The sequence below is a fragment of the Leptonychotes weddellii genome, chromosome 9, assembly GCF_054177405.1.
Source record: "Leptonychotes weddellii isolate Sample4059 chromosome 9, ASM5417740v2, whole genome shotgun sequence".
Classification (NCBI taxonomy): domain Eukaryota; kingdom Metazoa; phylum Chordata; class Mammalia; order Carnivora; family Phocidae; genus Leptonychotes; species Leptonychotes weddellii.
In genome coordinates, this window is record NC_138377.1 from 116,794,386 (window position 1) to 116,803,402 (window position 9,017).

Genomic DNA, 9,017 nt, shown 5'->3' on the forward strand with positions numbered 1-9,017 from the left:
CGAAATGACTAATAAAATGATGATACATGATGGTTAGAGGCCTTTAAACTGACAAAGTCCACAATCCCTTAGTTCATTTATTTTACAATGAGAACTACAAAGTTGACATACTTGCCTCACACTGGAAAGAGAACTTCAACAATGCATTTCTTTTGTGTCACATCTATACATAGAAATGAAGTAGTTACAAGGAAAAGAGGTTTCTGTGTTTCTAACAGGTTGACAGCGAAAGGACTCCTTTTAAATGTTTAACTCAAACATCCATGTCTGGTATTTATTAGACACACGTCCATATCAAAAACAATACCCCAAGAATAAATGATTTATAATTAAAACAAATAAATTTAGAGGAGAGCAATGAAAGTACAGGAGACAGGATTTGACCTCAGGTGGCATGCTGATGCTCGGTAATTAGAATGCCCAAGATGGCACGCGATTAACTCAACAGTTTGGGGAGTCAAATTTGTACCAACAAACCTTAAAAAGTTCAGATTCATTGTAAACTTCATTTTACATAATCTTAAAAGGCTTTTTGTACGGAAGTATCAATGTCAGTATTACTTACAAGGGCAAAAATTGGCAAACAAATTCAGTGCTCAAGAGTAAGAAAATAGTTAATGGTTAATGCATCCGATAGAACATTATGCAGGCTCTAAAAATCATTAACATTCTTATTTGACATAAGAAAATGTACATTATAAGTGGCTAAATACAAACCGTGGGTTACAAAACGAGGTACAGTGTTACTTTAAGACAAATACAATTTGCTTAACTGTGGTTATTCCTTGATGGTGGCGTTATGGGTGATTTTTTTTCTTTGTATTTTTCTGTACTTTTCATGTTTTCTATTGGGCATAATTTGCTTTAGTAATATAAACTAAAACAATGTATTTTTAAAGTAAAGGTACCAAATTGTACACACAACATAATGCCCCCCCATACTTAAATCTGTATCTAGAAGGACAAGTACCGCTGAATTATTGGAGTACAGATTCTTTTCATTTTCTTCTTATTGCTTTTCCAGTTTTTAAAAAACCAAATTTGCTACAATGATATTTTATTCTAAGATTAAAGTACATTTTCTCCTTTTAACAGGAAGGCAGTGTTAATGAAATTCTTGGAGGCAAACAACAAGTCCTGGGGATATACTAATTCTTGTGTTCAGCGGTATTTGCAGAAAAACTTGCCCAAAATCTGAATCATGTATACACAGGAGACAAAAAAGGGGGCAATCACTGCAACATATAACGACTAAATGGGGCAGGCTCCTTTTGACGACATGCTATTACGGAAGCTGCAATCTTTTCCCAGGCTGAGAGGAGACAGGGTCCTTACCCCTCCAGGTTAAACGATCCTTTGGAAACAGTCCAGCCCTTTTTTGCAAAATAATGGTCGAGTCTGTAGTGAAACCTTAGAAGGCATGGATACAAAAATGAGTGGCTGAAGGGAAATTCTCTGGAACCTATGCTTGGGTCAAAAATCTGCATTTAATCCTTAAAATAAAAACCTTGAGCATTCTTTTCCCCTCTTGACCACATTATGCCTTTCTAGCCTGTCACTTAAAAGCGACGCAGTTTTGATCACAAGTGTTAAAATCCCTACCAGAGGAAACCGTAAGGGCTCCTTTGTAAACAAAGTAATGTCTTTTCCTGAGCTTTGTCACTGTAGCGTGCCCTCATTCGGGGCCCTTATTACATTAAGAAGTTTTTACTAATTAAACCTCCCAAACCTTTGGGGGAGGCAAGTTTTATTTAAACACAACTCCCTCATTCATATCATTTCACAGACTTGCTAAATGACCTCACGAATTACCAAGAACGAGAGCATCTGAAATGCAAAGATGACCGCAAATTTATAAATAAAACCAAGGACAAACGTCTCCTTTATTCTAAATATACCATCACAAGCAGCATGGCTTGTGTTAACTATTTTTACCCACACTGGCTCTTTTGCGTCTCAACCTCATGTAAAATAATAAAACGGTGAGTTAGGAAAATCGAGCGGGGGCAATTGTCCAGGCGGGGACTGAATGGCTCGGTTTTCCAGCTCCAGATCCATGCACAAGAAGGGGAAGCTGCAGGCCTAAAAGCCACGAACACTAGGCGATTTCGCCTTCTTCCTTTTTTCCTGCATTGTGTGACACATAACCACCGACATCTACATGTCTTTCTGAAACACGACCGAGGTCTCGGACGATAGGAAACAACAGAGCTGCGGCCTCTGCTCCATATTCGCGGTCCCGGGGCAGCTCCCCTGTACAAACGGGTCACACGCATTCCAACGACACTTGCACAGAGCGGGGAGGCCACTTTCAAGCCTAGAGCACGGAAGGGTTTTTTTTCCCTCCATCAAGAGGGAGGCAATTCTAACTCCGAACAAAGGCAGGAAACGGGTCATCCAAACTGCTGGAAACAGGAGGGACTGCATTTCGAGCCAACTAGGACTCGCCTAGCTCTATCTGCCGCCCCTAACCTCTCACTCCATTAAGAAAACGCCCTGAGAAAGGCGTTCTGCTGTCCTAGTTCGCAGAGAGTTGCAAACGCAGGGACAAAAACCCCCAACAACCTCCAAAGCAAAAAACCCCCACAAAAACCCTAAAACCCGGGACAGTGACTGGGAAGCAGGCTGGCTGCTTCATGCGAATGCGCCGCAGTGACCCTCGGGGGGTGCCTAGGGCCCGGGCTCCACGGCCCAGCGCGGTTGTTCGTGTCCCAGCGCGGGCTCGCGGCCGGACAAGAAGGCAGCGCGCCCCGTCTCCCGCACCCCACTCCACGCGTCCGCCGAGCCCCGTGTGTGCCGCCGCCCTTTATGGGACCTGCGGACTCAAGGGCACCAGGGGACCCCGCCCCCCGCCGCCGCCATTTTGTTGTTTTCTCCAGTTCCTCCCGGCCGCGCACGTGGCGCGTCGCAGCGGAAGCCAAGGCACCACCCCCACTTCCGGCCAGACCGGTTCCAGCCGGCCGCGGCCCGCAGACGCGCGACTGCCCCCTGGCGGCCGGCCGCGCCCGGCCCCGCCCGCCCCCGTCGCCATTTCCTCCTCAGCCGGCCGCACGTCCGCGCGCGCAGCCAGTCCCGAGCGCGGCGGGGCGCGTGTGGGCGGGGCCCCGGGTGTGCCGGGTGCCGTGCGCCCACGTGGCGCTTGGGTTCAACCGGAGTCCCCTGCATCCTTGCACGCAGTTTGAGCAGTAAGCGGCACGCAGTTGCATGGAAGGGTTCCGGTACGCGGTGCTCGGTGCACGAGGTCTTTGAAGCAGGAGCCCCTATCTCGGCGTTCAGATGTGGCTGCCCTCGACCGCGCCTGTCCCCGGGGTGGGGGCACTGGCGCGCGTGTCCTGGGGGATCCCCGCCCTCCTCGCTGCCCCAGTCTCTTTCGCGCTTTATTTTTTAAGCGTGTGTCGCGACAGAGGCCGTGCACTTGTCGCATCTTCCCTAACGTGCACGGCAGCTTTTGCCGTGGGCGTTGTTCCGTTTGTTGTAAGAAAACTGAAGCTCAGAGAGTGACTTGCTCCGGCGGCAGGACCTGCAGGTTTTAATCGCGGGCATCTGAGTTCCCGCTCTGCCGTGAGGCTCTCAAGGGACCCTCTGACCAGCAGCTCCTGCGGCATTAGGAGCTGGTTGGGGATGCAAACTATGGGGTCTTCACCAGACTTTCCAAATTGGAAACTTGGGGGGAGGCGGGAAGCAGCCCGTGATTAACAAGCACTGGGTGAGTGTGAGGCACACCGGAGACCCCTCGAACTCCCAGGCCTTTTATTGAGGGCTAACTCCATGCCCGGCACTGTGGCTAGGTATTTTTGTGATTCTCTGATGTAATCTTCCCCACCGCCCTTTTACAGGAGAGGAATCTAGATCAGAATTTACATGAGGGTAGAATGCTAACATTGGTAAAAAATGGTACAAGATAATGTGTCTTTTTTGCTTGTATGATATATGCATAAAATATCCCTGGAAGGATATAAAAAAAGTTAACTTTTTTTTTTTTTACCTCCAAGAAAAGGAAGTAGGTCTGGTGTGTGTGGGGGGGGGACTGAGTTGGGAACGTTTTCCCGTAAATCTTTGTGACTTGTGCATTTCAACCAAACGAATCTGACCTATTCCAAATAAAATTAAACGGTTAAAAATTATACTCAGAAGAGTATTAAGAGCAGAAACCAGAATTTGAATTCAGGTCTGCTGGCTGCAGATTATATTCCATGTGCTCTATTGACTACACATGAAAAGCTTAAACATAAAATGCTCTATAAATTTGAGGTATTGTTATTAATAATGAAATAGTCATTTCTTGGGAATTTAGTTTCTGTTTTAAACCTTCGAACAATGACCATGTCTAATTCTGGTCTGCGTGACAATTGGTGCATAGCATTGTTCTTATTTTCATTACTAATAACAGCAATAAAATGACTATAAAACAGACCATAAATGTACTGTCTAGCCTCTGAGGAATATTGATGTGTAATTAATTGATAATTGCAAAGAGATTTGAGCCTTTTTAGTGAAGATGAATGTGGAAAGACAAAGTGCTGTTATTCCCAAGACTGATCATTGTGAAAATTTTTATTGGTTATATTTACGTGTCTGTTAGGTTCAATTTACAATTAAATATGTATAGATACTGTTGCTTATTTTTACACAGATCTATATATCTAAGACATAGGAGCTCCTGGGTTGGGAGACTGTCATTTCTTCTACTCTATTGGGAATTGCAAAGGCGATTCAGGTTTCTGCGACTTTAGGCATGTTGACTTAACCTCTCAGTGCTTCAGTTTACTCATCTGCTGAAACAGAGGTCCTTAAAGTGCTTGCTTCACAGGCTTCTTTGTGAGGGTAAATTGAGTCTAGGTGTGTACTGCATTTGAAACAGTGTTTGGCCCATGTTCCAGAGTCAATGGTAGATAAATCCTTAAAAATAAAAAGAGAGATGGAGAAATAAAGTTGGATGACAGAGGAGAAAGACATCAGTGTTGTTTTGTGCCTAGAACTCTCGTGTTGGGTAGGGACTGTAAAGATCTGTGATTCTTTTAAACACTTGTTCCTCGTAGTAGTGTTTGGTCCCCCAAATTAGGAAATTGACTCTCTCTAGTTCTCCAAAAGCTGCCCTGTCCAGCTCCTGGGCCTGCAAATCTCACTGGGAGAAGAGTGTTTTTTCCATAGGTCAGTGGCTGGGAGCTGCAGTGATGGGCTGGAGTTGACTGGTGAGAACGTGACATCATGCTGGAAGCTTGAAATTGGCCACAATGGGAATATTTATGTCTCAGTAATAGGTAAAGCTACAGAGCCAAGGCTTTTGCCTCTGGGGAACTGGTGGTTAAACATTTATCAGCACAGTCTGTGTTCCCACAGCAGAAGCCCTGCTGGGAGGAGCCCAGAGAAGGTCACTCCTCTCAGGTTGCCTCGTGTGATGATGCGCCTGGACTCAGGAATCCCTTAGTGGCCTTGGGCTAAGATGTTTCAACAGCCTTCGTCTCTTTATCAAATCAAATTGTAAACAAGGGCTGAGTCATGAGTTTTTCCTGGGTGAGTCTGCTCAGTATTGCACAAGCGTTTCTGGGGCAAGGGGGAAACTGAGCCGCCCGGGGAGTCATCTGCCCCCTGGTGGAGAAACTTGCATCGCAAAGGGAACCAAAGGAGCAGACGTCTTGTCTGACGGGACGTGTCTGTGGCCCGCTGTTTTTTGGGAGGTCAGGAACTCCAAAAACTGTTTGGCTTTTTTTTTTTTTTAGACTTTTTTTAGGGGTGGAACCTTATAGAAAGGTCTCTCTCCCTTGAGGGCTATCCCTAAAGTCAGGCAGTGGAGGAGAGGGGGATTTTTCACAGTGAAGTTCATTCATTCAGCAAACCTAGAGTAAGTGCCCGGCTCAATAGTTTTCACAGCTGCGAGAGAATCACATGGGAAGCTTACAAATCTACCTCAGTTTAATCTACTGGGGTTCGGGTGTGTGGTTTGCTGAATAATGCCCCCGCCCCCCCCAAGACATTCTAATCTCTGGAATGTTACTTAATCTGGCAAAAAAAAAAAAAAAAGAAAATTAAAAAAAACCCCAAACCCTTGCAGATATGATTAAGTTAAGGATCTTGCGGGGGAGGGGGGAGATTTGGGATTGTCAAGGTGGACCCTCCTTGTCATCATACGTATCCCAATAAGCCGGAGACGAGAGTATGTGACTGCAGAGACAGATGGGAGCGACATGTTTACATGTTCAGGAGTGCCAAGGAGTGCTGGCAACACCAGAAGAGAAAGGCACGGAACAGATTTTCCTTTAGGGCCTCCAGAAAGAGCGCAGTCCTGCCAACACCTTATTTTCGCCCTGCTAGCCTCCAGAACTCTGAGGGGACACATTTCTGTTGTCTCAAGTCATCTAGTTTGTGGGAATTTGTCCCTGCAGCTCCGGGATACTAATGCAGGGTAGGACCAAACTTGTTTTGAAGTGTCTTAGTGGCACTTTATGTATGATTTGTCAGACACAGTTGTCCATATTAGAGATGAAGGGTCAATACTGACAAAGATCACAGTGATATCTTTTTTTTAAGATTTCATTTATTTATTTGAGAGAGAGAGAGCATGAGCCAGGGGGAGGGGCAGAGGGAGAGGGAGAAGCAGGCTCCACACTGAGCAGGGAGCCTGGCTTGGGGCTCGATCCCAGGACCCCAAGATCATGACCGGAGTCAAAGGCAGACGCTTAACTGGCTGAGCCACCCTGGCGCCCGAGAGGGTGGTATCTTCACTCATTTGCTACTGCACACTAACCAGGACCCAGTGCCCAGGAAGCCTGGGGCCCAGGAATCTGTATTTTGCAACAAGTGAAAGCAAACCCTCATGTGATTCTGATTCATGGGTATTTGCAAGTCCATCCGCCTGCTGTGTATTATGATACACACTAGAGATGCAAAGAAGTTAAATACATTCCCTGTTCTCAAGGAGCCTACAGTCTACCAAGGAATAAGATCATTTACATCGAGTCTGCGAAGTGTTCAGTAATAGTATTTGTTGAGCTGTTTCTTCATGCTAAGTGCCACATCTGTATGCCATCTCTCCTGATCTGCAAAACAATTCCAGGAAGGAGGTAATAATATCCCCTTAGAAAAAGATAAGTCTTCACAGGTTAAGCAACTAGTTTAGTATTACCCAGCTGGTAAGTAGAGAGGCAGGATTGCTGGGGACAATGCTGGGCCGGGCATTGCAGGCGTGAGCTCAGTCCAAGAGCAAGGGCAAAGACCATCTGTGGCAGAGAGCCAAGTCCAGCTGGGAACTAAGTACCTGTTGCTTAGGGCTCCTGGAACGTGGGGGTGATGGAGGAGTGAGGCAGGGCATGCGGCAGGGAAGTGGGCACTTCTGCCTTCAAAGACGTTTCTCAACCTTGGGCCTGCAGGGTCACCCTCAGCAGCCTTGGAACAAGGAGCCCAGAATCTTGGAGCTTGGCCAGAGCAGTTCAGGGTGAATGGACAATTCAGGTGGGACCTCTGCTTCCTACACTGATCTCCCCAGCATTCCTGTGGCTTTCTGCACCTTAGGGTTGGTCTGCCTGCCAGAAAGGAAGTCCTTTCAGCTGTGGGGCTCTTAAATCCAAGGAATGGTGCAAAGCTTCCAGTTAGTCATCAGCAGTGTTGTAAATCATCAGCTGTTTTAAGATAAGAAAAAAAAACAGCCCCTTCTCCCCCTGCCCTCAACCCAAACCTTGTATTTTAGAGCAAATCTGAGAAGAAAATGGCATTGTAGGGCCACCTTTGCCTGGGGCAGAAGAGCAAACAAAAATAAGTGGGAAGAGATTAAGGACGAGTCTCCACTAAATGAACAATGGAGCCAGGTGCCGGCGCTTGGCGTGTCTCTTACCCCACGCAGCAATGGTGTTTTTTTAAAAACTTACTTATGGAAAAAAAAAATCTACAGAGGTAGAAAACAGGGGTCCCTGGCTGTCTCAGTCAGTAGAGCCTGTGACTCCTAATCTCAGGGTCGTGAGTTCGAGCCCCACGTTGGGCGTGGAGCCTACTTAAAAAAAAGTAGTGGAGGAGCGCCTGGGTGGCTCAGTCATTAAGCGTCTGCCTTCGGCTCAGGTCATGATCCTGGGGTCCTGGGATCAAGCCCCGCGTCGGGCTCCCCGCTCAGCTGGAGACTGCTTCTTCCTCTCCCACTCACCCTGCTGTGTTCCTGCTCTCGCTATCTCTCTGTCAAATAAATAAAATCTTAAAAAAAAAAGTAGAAAATAATGTAATGAGCCCCTCTGCTTCTCTCACCGCACAATTCTCACCTAATAGCCAGTCTGGTTTAATCTATACTCATGGTCCCCACCAGGTATTTTTACTGTTCTACGCCCCTAACTTTTTTTTTTTAAGAAAATTTCAAGCCTATTTCAAGATTATCGGAATAGTCTCAAAGACATCTGTATCACCCAGGTTAACCAATTTGTTCCACCTTTATTGAGGTATAATTGATGTATAACATTGTATAAGTTTGAATTATGTAACGTGTTGATCTGATACATATTGCCAAAGGATTACCATCATAGCGTTATCTTAGATTCACCAAGTAACATTTTGCCACATTTGCTGTATCTTCTCCCTTTTTATTTATATGAGAGTTGCAGAGCATTCCTGTTTTAAAAAGTTGGGACAACTAGTTTAGGGAGGTAAATAATTGCCCTAGGTTCTCAGTTTCTAAAGGAGGGGGCTGGGATTTGAACTCAAGTCTCTGTGTGTCTATTATCTATCATGGGGGGAAAAAAAAGTCAAGTTGACAGTGGTTTAACTGTTTGAAACGGGAATGAACAAGGGAATTGTGTTCCAAATATTAAGAACTCTCCTTCAGAGCCCTTGACCTTCCACCTGGCCAAGCTGGCCCCTCCCACATTGTCTGAGCTGAAGGCTGTTTGTGTGAGGAGGTGTCTGGAATGCTAACACTCAGGTTTCTGGAGCAGGCTCTTTGAACAGCCCCTCTAAGCAATTAGGGGTCATTAAAGGCCACAACCTTTCTCTAAGAGTGAATTTGGGAGAATGAGCAGTTTGCTGTGAACCAATGGAATCAC

The 9,017-nt window shown here is 46.1% G+C and overlaps 1 long non-coding RNA gene across 2 annotated transcripts in view; it reads left to right on the forward strand.

The window, feature by feature from the left end:
• Nucleotides 1-3,116: 3,116 nt before the first annotated feature.
• The window catches only part of LOC145723587 (uncharacterized), a 93,879-nt gene continuing 87,978 nt past the window's right edge, over nucleotides 3,117-9,017 (forward strand). Inside the window, exon 1 of one of the 2 annotated variants that reach the window (XR_014148795.1) lies at nucleotides 3,117-3,185. This is a non-coding gene — a long non-coding RNA (uncharacterized LOC145723587). The other variant, XR_014148796.1, reaches the window with a different exon arrangement.